Source organism: Bubalus kerabau, chromosome 13 (assembly GCF_029407905.1).
Source record: "Bubalus kerabau isolate K-KA32 ecotype Philippines breed swamp buffalo chromosome 13, PCC_UOA_SB_1v2, whole genome shotgun sequence".
Lineage (NCBI taxonomy): Eukaryota > Metazoa > Chordata > Mammalia > Artiodactyla > Bovidae > Bubalus > Bubalus kerabau.
Window position 1 is genome coordinate 40,227,276 of NC_073636.1, and position 14,217 is coordinate 40,241,492.

Consider the following 14,217-nt stretch of genomic DNA (forward strand, 5'->3'; position numbering starts at 1 on the left):
ATGCCAGCCCTGACTTCCTTTGATTTTCTTTCTCAGTACTCATGACCTTTGGAAGAAAGTGAAAGTCGTTCAATCGAGTCCGACTCTTTGCCATCCATGGGGCAACTACCCCATATAGGTCACAGAATTCTCCAGGTCAGAATACTGGAGTGGGGAGCTGTTCCCTTCTCCAGGGGATCTTCCCAACCTGCAAGTTGAAACCTACTTTTGAAAGAGGTAGACTATACATAGAGTCAACATGTACAAATAGATGACTTGCTTGCAAGACCCAGCGTCACCATGGGAGAACTGTATTCTCAATCATTCATCAAGGCAAAAAGCACAATGAGTCATGCCAGTCAGGTGCCCATTTTGAGCTAGACTCTGTTGTGAAATGGGTCATTAAGGATATTTACACTTAGAGTTTTCTTTGCCTTTTAATTTGGAAGCCACGTGTACTTAGGTATAAGAGATGCACATATTGGTATCAGAATGGGTTTCTTCAAATTTATGACAATTTTCTTGGCATCTTCATTCCATCAAATCAAGGTTTAAAGGGCTAAGATCCTCCTGTTAACAATAAGGATAAAATAGACTAAAACTGAGTGCGATTGCTTCGCTTTTTGACAGCTATATACTTTACCCCCATTTTAGTGAGAAATTATTGGTACACATCACTGTGTAAGTTTAAAGCATACAGTGTGACAGTTTGATTTACACGTACTTGTGAAATGACGCCACAAAGCTACAGCTACTATCCATCTTTCCATACAGATACGATAAAAAGAAGAAAGAAGAAAGGAAAAAGTTTACTCCTTGTGATGAGAACTGCTACTCTCTGAACAACTTTCTCGTATACTGTACAATGGTGTTAACTATCGGCACCATGCTGTACATGACAAATGAAGATAAAGTCCCTCAGTCGTGTCCAATTCTTTTCAACCCCAGGGACTAAACAGTCCATGGAATTCTCCAGGCCAGAATACTGGTGTGGGTAGTCTTTCCTTTCTCCAGGAGATCTTCCCAACCCAGGGATCGAACTCAGGTCTCCTGCATTGCAGGTGGATTCTTTACTAGCAGAGCCACGTATGTGACAACCCCAGCACTTATTCATCTTAAACTGGAAGTTTGTTCCTTTTGACCATTTTCCTCCAATTCCCCCCTCCCCCACCCTCTGTCTCTGCTAATAAGCCTGATTTCCTTTTTTTCTGTAGTTTTTTTCTTTTTTAGATTCCATCTGAAAGTGAGCCCATACAGTATTTATCTTTATCTACCTGCCATTTCACTCAACATAATGCTTTCAAAATCCATCCATGTTGTCATAAATGGCAGGATTTCCTCGTTTCTAAAGGGCTAACATTCCATTGTATGTATATAAATATATATATATATATATATATATATATAGACACATTAGTTGTTTCCATGTCTCAGCTTTTGTAAATAACGCTGCTATAAACAGGGGGAGGACATGTATCTTTTTGAGTTACTGTTTTTATTTCCTTTGGATGTATTCCCAGAAGTGAAACTGCTAGATGATATAGTAGTCTTAGCTTTAATTTTTTTAATATACAATTAAAAATATTATTTTTTTAGCCGAGCAGCATATGCAATATTCGTTCCCCAACCAGGGATCGAAGCCGTGCCCCCCTGCAGTGGAAGCGTGGCGTCTTAACAACTGGACCGCCGGGTGAATCTCTATTTTTAATTTTTTGAGCATCAAAGCTACGTAATTTTGATGGTCTCTTGTTCTTAGCTCAAAAGTATGGGCCGCTGAAAAACAGCAGGGAGGCCTGAAAGTCAGGCTGGCCTGGGCTCCCATCCTGGTCCTGCCCGGGATGTGGGGCCTTGGCCAAGACCCCTGCATCTTCCAGCTTCACTCCCTCCATCTGTGGTGCTGGAAGAACAGGCCCTACTCTGCTGGGTTGTCACTAAGTGCAGTAACCGTGGACCAGGGGTCCTCGTTCTCCGTGCCTTTGAGCGGGCTGAGCTTTTGCATATCCTCCTCCCCTAACCGCTTTTTGGTTCTGCATGTAGACCTGGTCCCTCAGCTGACAGGAGAACATTTTATTAGTCACTTGCAGACACAAACTACCGACCAAGAGTTCAGTCTCAGCTGTGTCCCCACTTCCATCCTTGTGCAATTCTCTGGATATTCCAATACATTTCAGCCACCCACATTTCATAAACATGAGTAGAAATCGGAAAAAATACTAAACTGCTGGCACTACTGACAAGAAACATAGCTCTCAAGTTCCATGGAGCGGAAGCAAAACTGGAAATCTGTAACATGGTAAGCTCAGGTAAGATATCTTTAAAACTTCAGTGCCTGTTTAGTTTTCATTTCCCTGTTACGGTGAATTTTAGTGTTTAGCGAATTTTGGGGCTTACAGAATACACACCGACTCATCTTCAATGGTGAGGGCAAGAATGCTAGAAAAGCAACATCAAATGCCAAGATCTAGGAAGTGAGGCACATTTAGGAAGTTTATACATTCTGTTTAATTTTCTGAAGACAGAATGCCTCTTAGAAGAAATCAGATGCACATTTGAATTCCTGTCTGTAGAAAAGCAAGCAAAAACTTTGGATTTGACAATATAACCAGAAGAAAATATCAATTTGGTGAGTAAGTCTCCAGTTCCCTCCCCCAAAGAAATCTTTGGGGGTTGCAAAAAGTAATCAATTAAAAAAAAAACATCTGTATCATCCTCCTAGGGTGAAGTTGCTTTAAAAATTCATGCATTCGCCAAATTCTGATTGCAAAGGCTCTCATGTGCCAGACTGACTACAAAACACTCGGCGATTCAGTCCATAATTAGAAACTGTCTAATCATTCCTGTTGGCTATTCTTGACTCTGAAATGTTTAAATAAAATGTTCCATAAAGGATTATTTGTAAAAGAACCAATATTTTGATCATCAATTCAAAAGGAGGCCTGATTGTATAAATGCAAATAACTGCCTTATTTCAGTGCATAATATCTCAGATGACATTTAGACATCTATTAGCACAACTGGTCCTAAATAATTTAGTAGGAACATTTTTTAGAAGATCCCCACGTATTTATAGTTTCAAAAAATGTTCATTTCAATGTAAATTTATAATCTAAATTTGTTTTGGTAGAATTCAATGATTTAAATAAGCTATGCATTTAGTATGCTAGAGACAAAAGAACCAACATTCTCTTGTAACTTAGAGATATTCTAAACATGGAATGTTCTATGTAGAGCTGATACAGCATCAACAGTAGTTTCTATGGAACTTTTAAATGAGAAAGTTAGTTTATAAACAGTTTCTAGTCTTCAACAAATATAGAGCCTCTGAATAGTTTTCTAATAAACAGGCAAACAAACAAAAAAATCAATTGCCCAAACCTTTAAGACTCTTCCACTGTGAGAGAGGAACAGAGTTTAAACTTCAAAATTCCATTTTTCTGGAGGAAAGGGGAAAAAAAAAAGTTCAGAAATTTAAAATTAACCTCAACCCAAAGCCTTTGGATGCTTTTGGTAAGTGTAACACATTTTACATAGTGGTCCGGAGGCCACTTTTCTGGAGCTCTGCAACTGAAGACTTTTCAGCTGTAGGGGTTAAAAGCGTGGGTGTGGAAGTCAGCTTTTGTCTGAAAAATTAGCAATGCTATGAGTCATCGTGCATTAACGGCGGAGGAGTTTTGCATCTTGTACGAATCCAGACACCATATGCCATGCGAAGGCCTATTACTTTATTCGGTGCCACCGCTGACAGGCAGCCACGTGGGTATCCCCAGAGGAAGGACGGTCTCCTCCCGGCGGCGGGGACAGGAACCCAGTGGGTTGAACACATTCGACATTGTGCAGAGCAGCAGGAACAGCTGGTAAGCTAGCCAGCTCAACGGCCGGCCGCGCGCGCATGCTAATGAGCCGGCCACAATGCCGGCCTTAAGAGGGGCAGGGGGGTGGCCCGGGTCCCCACAACTGCCTCCAGAGCCGAGCTGCTCCCTCGTGCCTTCAGTCTCCTTCAAACAGAATCCTCTGTTTGCAGTTGATCAAAATCGGTTGTTAAGTCACAACTTAGAAACCCAATCCAACACGGCCGACGTCCTTTATTTACAAAGTTGCCCTGAAATGTCTGCATCTTTAGAAGGGACCTTGGGATGGGAGAGTGGGGCTAGGTCCTGGCTCACCCCTCAGACAACTGTGTGGCCTCAGGCAAGTTATTTAATCTCTCTGGGCCATGGTGCCCTCTACTCTATTTTCAGGGAAGATCAGATACATGGTAGATTGTGTTATAGGGGACACTGGACTAAGTTTGCATAATATATAAAGGCAGGATGATAACTGTACCTTCCACACAGTATGCTGTAAGCATTAGATGGTTGCATGTACATGTGATGTGCAGAGTGTCTGGGACAGAGCAGGGTGGGCAGGAGCTCTCCCTGAACCCAAGGCAGCAAGTTGCTTCACCCTCTGGCCTGGCTTTTCCTGAAGCCTAACGCGGCTGCACATTCCATTATAAGGGGTGGGAAGGAGACTGGCGGACGGGGCAAGTTGCGTTGGCCTTGATGAGGCCAGTGGGATGAAGACTGGAGGACCCAGGCGTGATGACTGGTTATGGGTATGACTGGTCTGGTATGTTCCCAGTGGCATCTGAGTCCCCAGACCACGAAGTTCCATGAAGGTCCCAGGTTTACTGAAGGCTCAGTTTACTCCTTCCTTTGGTCAAATCCTCTGACTCCCAGTCACCTACCAACAGCCAGGGCAGAGCCCCTCATAGAGACGCCTTCCTTCCCCGGGCTGGAACTCCGTCACAGCCACTAAGAAGCTTTGTGGACCCCTCTTTTCCTTGATGTTTTCCACACTCGTCGAAGAGCTGGCAGAATGGTTATCGGTACCCTGCTTTCCACTCAGAACCTTCAGGAAGCACACAGTTCCTGGCACATAAGACATGGCCAGTGGATACTTTGTTGAATGAGTAAATTAGTGAAAACAACTGCTTTTTAGACTTGTCCTTCTCAGACTTGGGGACTGGCAGTGCAAATGAGATAACTAGAATCTGTTGATCACTTTTTCAGCAAGATTCTTTTTTTTTTAAGCTCAGAGAGTTCCAGAAAAACATTTATTTCTACTTTATTGACTATGCCAAAGCGTTTGACTGTGTGGATCACAATAAACTGTGGAAAATTCTGAAAGAGATGGGAATACCAGACCACCTACCTGCCTCTTGAGAAATCTGTACACAGGTCAGGATGCAACAGTTAGAACTGGACATGGAACAACAGACTGGTTCCAAATAGGAAAGGGAGTACGTCAAGTCTGTATACTATCACCCTGCTTATTTAACTTATATGCAGAGTACATCATGAGAAACGCTGGACTGGAAGAAGCACAAGCTGGAATCAAGACTGCCGGGAGCAATATCAATAACCTCAGATATGCAGATGACACCACCCTTATGGCAGAAAGTGAAGAGGAACTCAAAAGCCTCTTGATGAAGGTGAAAGAGGAGAGTGAAAAAGTTGGCTTAAAACTCAACATTCAGAAAATGAAGATCATGGCATCTGGTCCCATTACTTCATGGGAAATAGATGGGGAAACAGTGTACACAGTGTCAGACTTTATTTTTTGGGGCTCCAAAATCACTGCAGATGGTGACTGCAGCCATGAAATTAAAAGACGCTTACTCCTTGGAAGGAAAGTTATGACCAACCTAGATAGCATATTCAAAAGCAGAGACATTACTTTGCCAACAAAGATCTGTCTAGTCAAGGCTATGGTTTTTCCAGTGGTCATGTATGGATGTGAGAGTTGGACTGTGAAGAAGGCTGAGCGCCGAAGAATTGATGCTTTTGAACTGTGGTGTTGGAGAAGACTCTTGAGAGTCCCTTGGACTGCAAGGAGATCCAACCAGTCCATTGTGAAGGAGATCACCCCTGGGATTTCTTTGGAAGGAATGATGCTAAAGCTGAAACTCCAGTACTCTGGCCACCTCATGCAAAGAGTTGACTCACTGGAAAAGACCCTGATGCTGGGAGGGATTGGGAGTAGGAGGAGAAGGGGACGACAGAGGATGAGATGGCTGGATGGCATCACTGACTTGATCGATGTGAGTCTGAGTGAACTCCGGGAGTTGGTGATCGACAGGGAGGCCTGGTGTGCTGCGATTCATGGGGTTGCAAGGAGTCGGACACGACTGAGTGACTGAACTGAACTGAACTGAAGGAAAAATTTGATAGAAAGACCAGCTCCAGAAGTGTACTTCATCTCTGTGTCCTAGGGTGGTTGTGCTGTGTGTGCTAAGTCGCTCAGTCGTGTCTGACTCTTATCACCTCCATAGACTGTAGCCCTCCAGGCTCCTCTGTCCATGTTGTGGGTGTGTAAAGGCAATGAAGGGACTGCCTGGTACTCGGGCCAAACCTGGTCTCCCCCGAGTCTTCCTGCAAGCTCAACCAGCCAAACAGGCCAGGGGTCTCCCAAGGTGACATCTGCACTTTCTGAAAGGTACTTTGCCTGTGGCGTGGACATCAGTGAGAACACCTGCTGCAGAGCCAGAGGCTGTCAAGACTGACGCAAAGATTACATCCCAAGAGAGTTAAAAACTCAAATTTATACAAGTACAATGATAAGGAACTTTGTGTAAAATACAGTGAGGTGCTCATCAATGAATTCAAGCATGTTTTCCTTTGGAAAGCTGTGATCGTGGAGGAAGGCTCTGTCCTTCTGAGTGGTGGTGGCAATGGACTCTGGGCTCTGCCAGCTGCGGAGGCTGCTCCTTGAAGGTCGTGCTGGCATCGTGGTCAGTGCTGACCGAGCTCTGAATTTATCTCCTGTGTATCTGCTGTCTTTACATCCAGTCCTTAATTTCTGTAGCTTCCAGAACTCCAGACAAAATCAAGATAAAGAGATATGGAAGTGAGGGTTGAAAGCGGTACTTTCTGACTCCCTGCTGCTTACACAGGATGCCCAGAGGCATAACATGCGTCTGAGATTCACACGCACAGGTCCCCAGAAGCCCACGATCCTGTTAAGTTTCAGGGGAACAGAGATCCACAGGGGAAACGATAAGGAGCTTCCATGCCACATGGAGTGTGATCCTAGGAAGGAGGCTGTGAATCTGAGCTGCAAGCTGTGGCCTACGAGGTCCCAGGACTGTCACCTGAGCACCCTCCTCGCATGACCTGCTGCAGGCCGCCTCTGATTAGAGCTATCGATCGCTCCTGCAGAAGGGTCTCCCTGGGCTCAAGGAAGGTGAGCGGCAGAGCAGAGAGCTCTAGTATTGATCGGTTGCGGTTGGTCGGGGGGGCGATACTCACCTTCCAGATGAGGGTCAGCGCTCCTTCATGCCACCTGGAAGGGTTCCTGTGCCATGTACAGCAGGGCCCTGGGGGAGGTGGGGGAGATGTGTGCATCCAGGGATGGTGAAGCGGGGGAACAAGGCCAAACGCCAGAGCCTGGGGACTATCTCCTCTAGTGTGGGCGGTTACAGGGCCTCTCAGAGAAGCCAAGGGTGCCAAGTGAAACCTTGGGCTTTTATATGAAAAAAAAAAACAACAACAGGGCAACGGAAGCCTAGAAGGTGCATTCGTGTATTCCTTCGAGGCAGACAGACCATGACACAGCGAACTGCCAGAGGCCACGTCAAGAAGAGCTATGTGCGTGTGGAGAATGCTGCTCGAGAAAGTCCCTCCAGCATTTGAGGGGTTCGCCAGTCAAAAGGACGGCTCTTATTAGAAAACACAAAAACTATTTCCCACTCCAACTTGATCCTTCCCTCCACTCAAAGCAGAGCATTTAAAAACTGGCCCTAACTGACATCCTCCTTAAGGGCATCTCAATGATACAAAAGGCTTTCAAAAGATTTTTGTGAAGACAAACATCCACAGGCATAAACACATAAGATCATCTAAAAAAGCCAAGTAAAATTATGAAGTAGTGCACAATTCATGATTCTCAGAGGCAATATAAAATTAAATTACAGTATTAAAGAGAACAGACTAAAATGAAAATAAGAAACCCAAAGAAATTAAGCTGAGGACAACATGCACCCTTTAAATATGTGCTTCTGTAGACACAGAAGCAAGTGAACTCAGTTTTACTGCTTTTATGATTAAATTCTTTGGATTAAGAAGTCATTTATAATCATCTACTTCTCTTTGGTACCCATTATAAGTCATTTCCTCCTTGTCAGCATAAAAACATCTTGTGTCATTAAAAAGATGGTACTAGAGTCTGCTTTCTGCTCTTGGAAATTCCTTAAAGTGTTTGCATTTCAGATTTTAACTGAACTAACACCTCCTGAGTTCTTAGCAGGTCAGATGCTGGAGACTAAAAGATGAGGAAGCCAAGGAAGACGTGGTCTTTGTCCAGCTCGGGGTAGGGGGTGGCCAGGTGCATCAGGACGTGCCCTGGCTCAGGGGGTCAGACCACATGGTCTGTGGAAGCCAGGCAGGGGTGCCTGCTGGTCACTCACCTTCCCTCACTCACAGCAGGCTGCCACTGTCCTCAGCAGGTTGAGTGTGTGCCAGCCTGGGGACCTGCCTAGGCTAACAGCTCTAGGACTTCCAAGGTTAGACAGCGAAAAACCTCGAGCCGTTGGCCTGGGTTTACGTGAGCTCCAGGCAGCCATGTGTTCAGTCTGGTCACTGGGAGGTCATTCTGCTATGAGGGGACCCCAGCTCGCCAAGTGGGAAGGCTGCCAGGGAGTGAGGATGCCTAGCCAGCCCGTGGCTGGTCCAACTGCACCAGGGCAGGCGCCAGACCTGCATGTGAACCACCCAGCTGAGCCCTGCCAGCCCTGAGGACGCACGAGGTCCCCTTCCATCACCACCTTCTCAAGCCTTTGCAGAGGGCTTGACTCTCACCCACAGGCCTCCCACAGTGAGAGGACAAGGCCAGGACTTGTACTAAGATTCTAAAATTCTGTTAAAATTAAAATAGCTTTGATCTAAAATTGAGATGCAGGGACTTCCCTGGTGGTCCAATGGCTAAGACGCCACGTTCCAATGCAGGGGGCCCGGGTTCGATCCCTGGTCAGAGAACTAGATCCCACGTGCTGCAACTGAGAGCTTGCATGCCCCAACTAAAAAGACCCCTCGTGCCACAACGAAGACTTGGTGCAGCCAAACAGACAAACACCATTGAGAAGGAAATTAGGCTCGCCTGAGTGGGACACCCTTTCTGCCTCGTCACCTGCTATTGGCCAGATCAGAACCAGTCCTGAGGATGAGACGGGGTGGGGCTGAGCCTGGCTCTCTCATTCACCTCACGGGGATGTCTCGAGGGCCACCTGACGCTCTATGCTGAAATCTTGAATTTTATTCTTATAGAGTATTGTTCCTCTCGTCTACTGGATGAGGCAGGTCAGGACACACAAAGCTTTCGCACCATGTGAGGGCTTGATCTTGCTCTCCCAAGAAAGTTCTTATAAAAGCTTGTGGACATAAAGATGAATGACTCATCTTTCTTTCTTTTTTTTTTTATAGGAAGACAGATGCTCTCAATTTGATGACCTTTTCTGTGATGACAAGGGGCTGAATTTATGCATTTGCTCAACAACTATTTACCAAACAAAGTGTTGACTCTGTGGCAGGTGCGGAAGCCACACCCAGGGCTGGTATTCACCTGGGGAGTGCCAGCGTGGGCAGCACCCTAGGCAGCACCCCACTAGTGCCCTCGAGATCCCTGAGGTTGGCGATTTCAACTCTTGCTCTTGGAGGCATCAGTGAACCCCACAGACGAAACCCCTGCCCTTGGGCAGGGGGCATGATGTGAGTCAAGTGAATGAACTAGGTGGTAAATTCACACCGTAAATAGAGTGCAGGTGAGCAAGGAGATGGCGGAGGTGTGTGTGCAGGTGTGGGAGCTTGGTGGGGGTGTGCTGAGAGGCTGAGCCAGTGGACATCTGGAGAACAGAGCTTTAGGCTGAGAGCACCGGGCACTCAGGCCTCCCAGGAGGACTCTGGCATTGATTCTCAGTGAGGGGGAGCCCTCTGGAGAGGGTGGGCCGGGTAAGCCCTGAAGTCTGACCCACATTTTAGCAGGCTGGCTCTGGCTGCTACAGTGAGTGTAGATTGGGCTGGACGTGGGGCAGGAGCCGGAAACAGAGTCGGGAGGCCATGGTCAGCTGTATAGTCTTAGTTGTCACGTCAGGGAGCGGGGAGGTAACTGGAGCCTTCTGAACTGGGACAAGCTCTCATTTCTACTTTAGAGGAGAAACTCTGGTTGCTGGTGAGTTTTCCAGGGAGACAGGCTCAGGGAGTGATGAGTGATGGGGCGTCCAGCCCAGAGCGGGGGTGATGGGTGGTGAGAAGCAGCTGGATGTGGGTTATGTTTTGTGGATTGATTCCTTTTATATGTTCTTCCTCCCATACACCCTTACAATGATCTGTCTGTGAGGAATTATTACCCTCATCGTACAGGTAAGGAAACAGATAGAGGTAAAGATGCTTGTTGAAAACCAAGGAAGGAGCCTCCCTGGTGGCTCAGGGGTAAGGAATCTTGCTGCCAATGCAGGAGACATGGGTTCGATCCCCAATCCAGGAAGATCTCATGCTGCAGAGCAACTAAGCTCGTGCACCACAACTACGGAGCCAGGACTCTAGAGCCTGGGAGCTGCAACTATTAAGTCCATGTACCACAACTGCTCAAGTCCACAGGCCCTGGAGCCCGTGCTCCGCAACAAGAGCACATCACAATGAGAGGCCCATGCACGGCAACTAGAGAGTAGCCCCCGATCGCCACAACTAGAGCAAAGCAACGAAGACCCAGCACAGCCATAAATAAATAAAATAATATACATATATATTTTTAAAAAGCTAAGGAGGGATCCCCGGTGGTCCAGTGGCTAAGAATCTACCTTGCAATTAAGGGGACGCAGGTTCGATCCTTGGCCAGAGAACTAAGATCCCACATGCCATGGGGCCATGAAGCCCATGTGCCATGACTACCGAGCCTGCAAGCCACAACTACAAAGTCTCTGCACTGCAACTAAGACCCGACACGGCCAAATAAATAAATTGTAAAAATAAAAGCCAAGGAACTTTTTATGGAAACTGAAACCCCAGGTCTGTGTGAGGCCAGCCCTTGGGCATCACCTGCTAGTTTGAGGACCACATCAGAGTGACGCACCTGACAATTCATGCAGCCCTGGTAGGAAAACTGCTGCTAAGGATGGAAGACAGTGGAAGCTTCTTAGACAGAATCAAGCCTTGACCAGAAGAGTCCACTGTGACTGTCAGTGACATTGCCCAACACGAGAGCTAGAAACAGGTTTTAAACTGCTTTTATGCTAAAAAAAAAAAAAAAAAATCTGCTTTCCTATTGAGTTGTCATCAGTGGAACTCTGGTTAAACAACTGGCTGAATGATAAACCCATTAAGGAAACCAGGGACCCCAGTGCGTGTACCTCACAATCACTCAGGGAACTTGGGGACCCCGAAGCACAGCTTGTCTGCCACCTACGTGTGTACTCTTTACAGCCCAAAGTGTGATAATTGGGGCACATGAATCTAGGAAAAGGAGTGTTTGAACAGGATGGACATTTATCTCAGAGAAAGCCAGTAAATTAAAAGGAGAGCACATCTCATTCTGACCTGAGTTTAAACCAACATTTAGCTCGGGAAATCAACCCCGCATATTCACTGGAATATGACTGTTGATGCAGCTCCAATACTTCGGCCACCTGATGTAAAGAGCCGACTCACTGGAAAAAGACACTGATGCTGGAAAAGATTGAAGGCAGGAGAAGGGGATGACAGAGGATGAGATGGTTGGATAGCATCACCAACTCAACAGACAGGAATTTGAGCAAACTCTGGGAGACAGTGGAGGACAGAGGAACCTGGCGGGTCCATGGGGTTACAAACAGTCGGATACGACTTAGCGATCGAACAACGACAACTAAAGAAGTCTGAGATTCCACAAAAGGTAGTTTATGTGAGGTGTGTGTGTGTGCCTGCTAAGTCATTTCGGTCATTTCTGACTCTATGAGATGCTGCAGACTGGAGCACGCCAGGCTCCTCTGTTCATGGGATTCTCCAGGCAAGAATATTTCCGTGGGTTGCCATACCCTCCTCCAGGGGATCTTCCTGACTCCGGGATCAAACCTGCGTCTCTTATGTCTCCTGCACTGGAGGCAGGTTTGCTACCACTAGTGCCACCCGGGAAGCCCAGTTTAGTAGAGGTGTTTATGCACAAATGCATAGGCATCGGGAGGGAGAATTTACAGCACATAAACACAGAAATAATTTGTTTTCCTCACTGAGATCATTTAAATGCTATTTTCTTTTTTAAGTATTTAAAAATTGTGAACCATTTTTTTAACGTCTTTATTGAATTTGTTACAACGTTGCTTCTATTTTTTGTTTTGTTTTTTTGGTTGCAAGCCATGTGCGATAACTCCTTGACCAGGGATCGAACCCACACTCCCTGCATTGGAAGGTGAAGTCTTAACCAGTAGACCCCCAGGGAAGCCCCTAAGTGCTGTTTTCTGATGAAGAAGACTTCTAATGTGCACACAGGTGGTTATGTGCAGAGAACATTCATCCTGTTCAGTTCAGTCGCTCCGCCGTGTCCGACTCTTTGCGACCCCATGAATCGCAGCACGCCAGGCCTCCCTGTCCATCACCAACTCCTGGAGCTTACTCAAACTCACGTCCATCGAGTCGGTGATGCCATCCAGCCATTTCATCCTCTGTCGTCCCTTTCTCCTTCTGCCCCCAATCCCTCCCAGCATCAGGGTCTTTTCCAATGAGTCAACTCTTCGCATGAGGTGGCCAAAGTACTGGAGTTTCAGTTTTAGCATCATTCCTTCCAAAGAACACCCAGGGCTGATCTCCTTCACAATGGACTGGTTGGATCTCCTTGCTATCCAAGGGACTCTCAAGAGTCTTCTCCAACACCACAGTTCAAAACCATCAATTCTTCAGTGCTCAGCTTTCTTCACAGTCCAACTCTCACATCCATACATGACCACAGGAAAAACCATAGCCTTGACTAGATGGACCTTTGTTGGCAAAGTAATGTCTCTGCTTTTGAATATGCTATCTAGGTTGGTCATAACTTTCCTTCCAAGGAGTAAGCATCTTTTAATTTCATGGCTGCAATCACCATCTGCAGTGATTTTGGAGCCCAGAAAAATAAAGTCTGACACTGTTTCCACTGTTTCCCCATCTATTTGCTATGATGTAATGGGACCAGATGCCATGATCTTAGTTTCATCCTGTCAGAGAGGATATCAATTCTGCTTTCCCAAATTAATGAGTAGACAGTATTTCAGGATATTAAAAAGAGGCTCTCCTTGATTTAAACAGGTCAAAAATCCTCTGAAAATATTCCTTAAACGTAAAACTAATTTCCATTTCTTCCTTGTATTAAAATTGAGTTCTTGAGAGTGTTCAAAGTATCTCAGTTCAGTTCATATCATCTTACAAATGTGAAGAAAACACACATCCTACTTACTTTTCACCCCCAAGCTAACCTCTCCTTGGGAGGACACAATGTGATGGCAATTTTCATTTTTGGGGTGAAAGTTCTGGTTCTCGGGGCATTGAGGGCAGAGCACAGGGGTAAGCCATAGAGGCCCCCCTGCGAGGCTGCGCCTTCTTTAAATTCCACCGAGGACGGCAGTTTGGATGGAGACCCCAAAATCTATTCTGTCCATCTGTTTTATTATACTTAGAACAACTGTCAAAAGTTGCCCAGGGATCAAGTTGCAAACATACTAATTTGCCTTTGAAAAGTAGGCCCTGGGGGAGTTCTGGAACTCTGCTTATAAATTCAGAATCCCATCAGCGTGCCTGCTCGCCTTTGTGGAGGTATGAGCCTGCGCTTCCAGGCTCACATCTGCCTCCACGCCGGGATGCGCCCACAGACCCACATCCCACTTCATAGGCAAATGAAGGCAGGACCAAAGGGACTTGGCATCTTAAGGGCTGGCTTAAGATGACTAGCAGGCCCCATTTTTTTTTGTTTTGTTTTGTTTTTTTTTTTAGGAGGCAGTTCCTTCATGGATCACTGATGGATTAAGGACGAAAGCTTTGTGGTGGAGCGTTTAAATGGGTGGACACAGCGGAGGGACACATATTCAGTGCTCTTTAATGTCCCAGGACCGAATTAGGAAGGTTGGAGACTGGAATGAAGAGGCATTAGAAGAAATAAACTGAAGAGAACTAGTAACATCATAAACCACTGTATACTGTATCATTTCATTTTTTTATGATTCTGATGGAAGTAATGAGAAGATCATTTGGACACCTGTGATAC

General features: G+C 46.1%; 1 protein-coding gene across 1 annotated transcript in view; it reads right to left on the reverse strand.

Annotated features, from left to right (window-relative positions):
* Positions 1-14,217, reverse strand: part of RALGAPA2 (Ral GTPase activating protein catalytic subunit alpha 2) — a 261,082-nt gene that overhangs the window by 32,310 nt on the left and 214,555 nt on the right.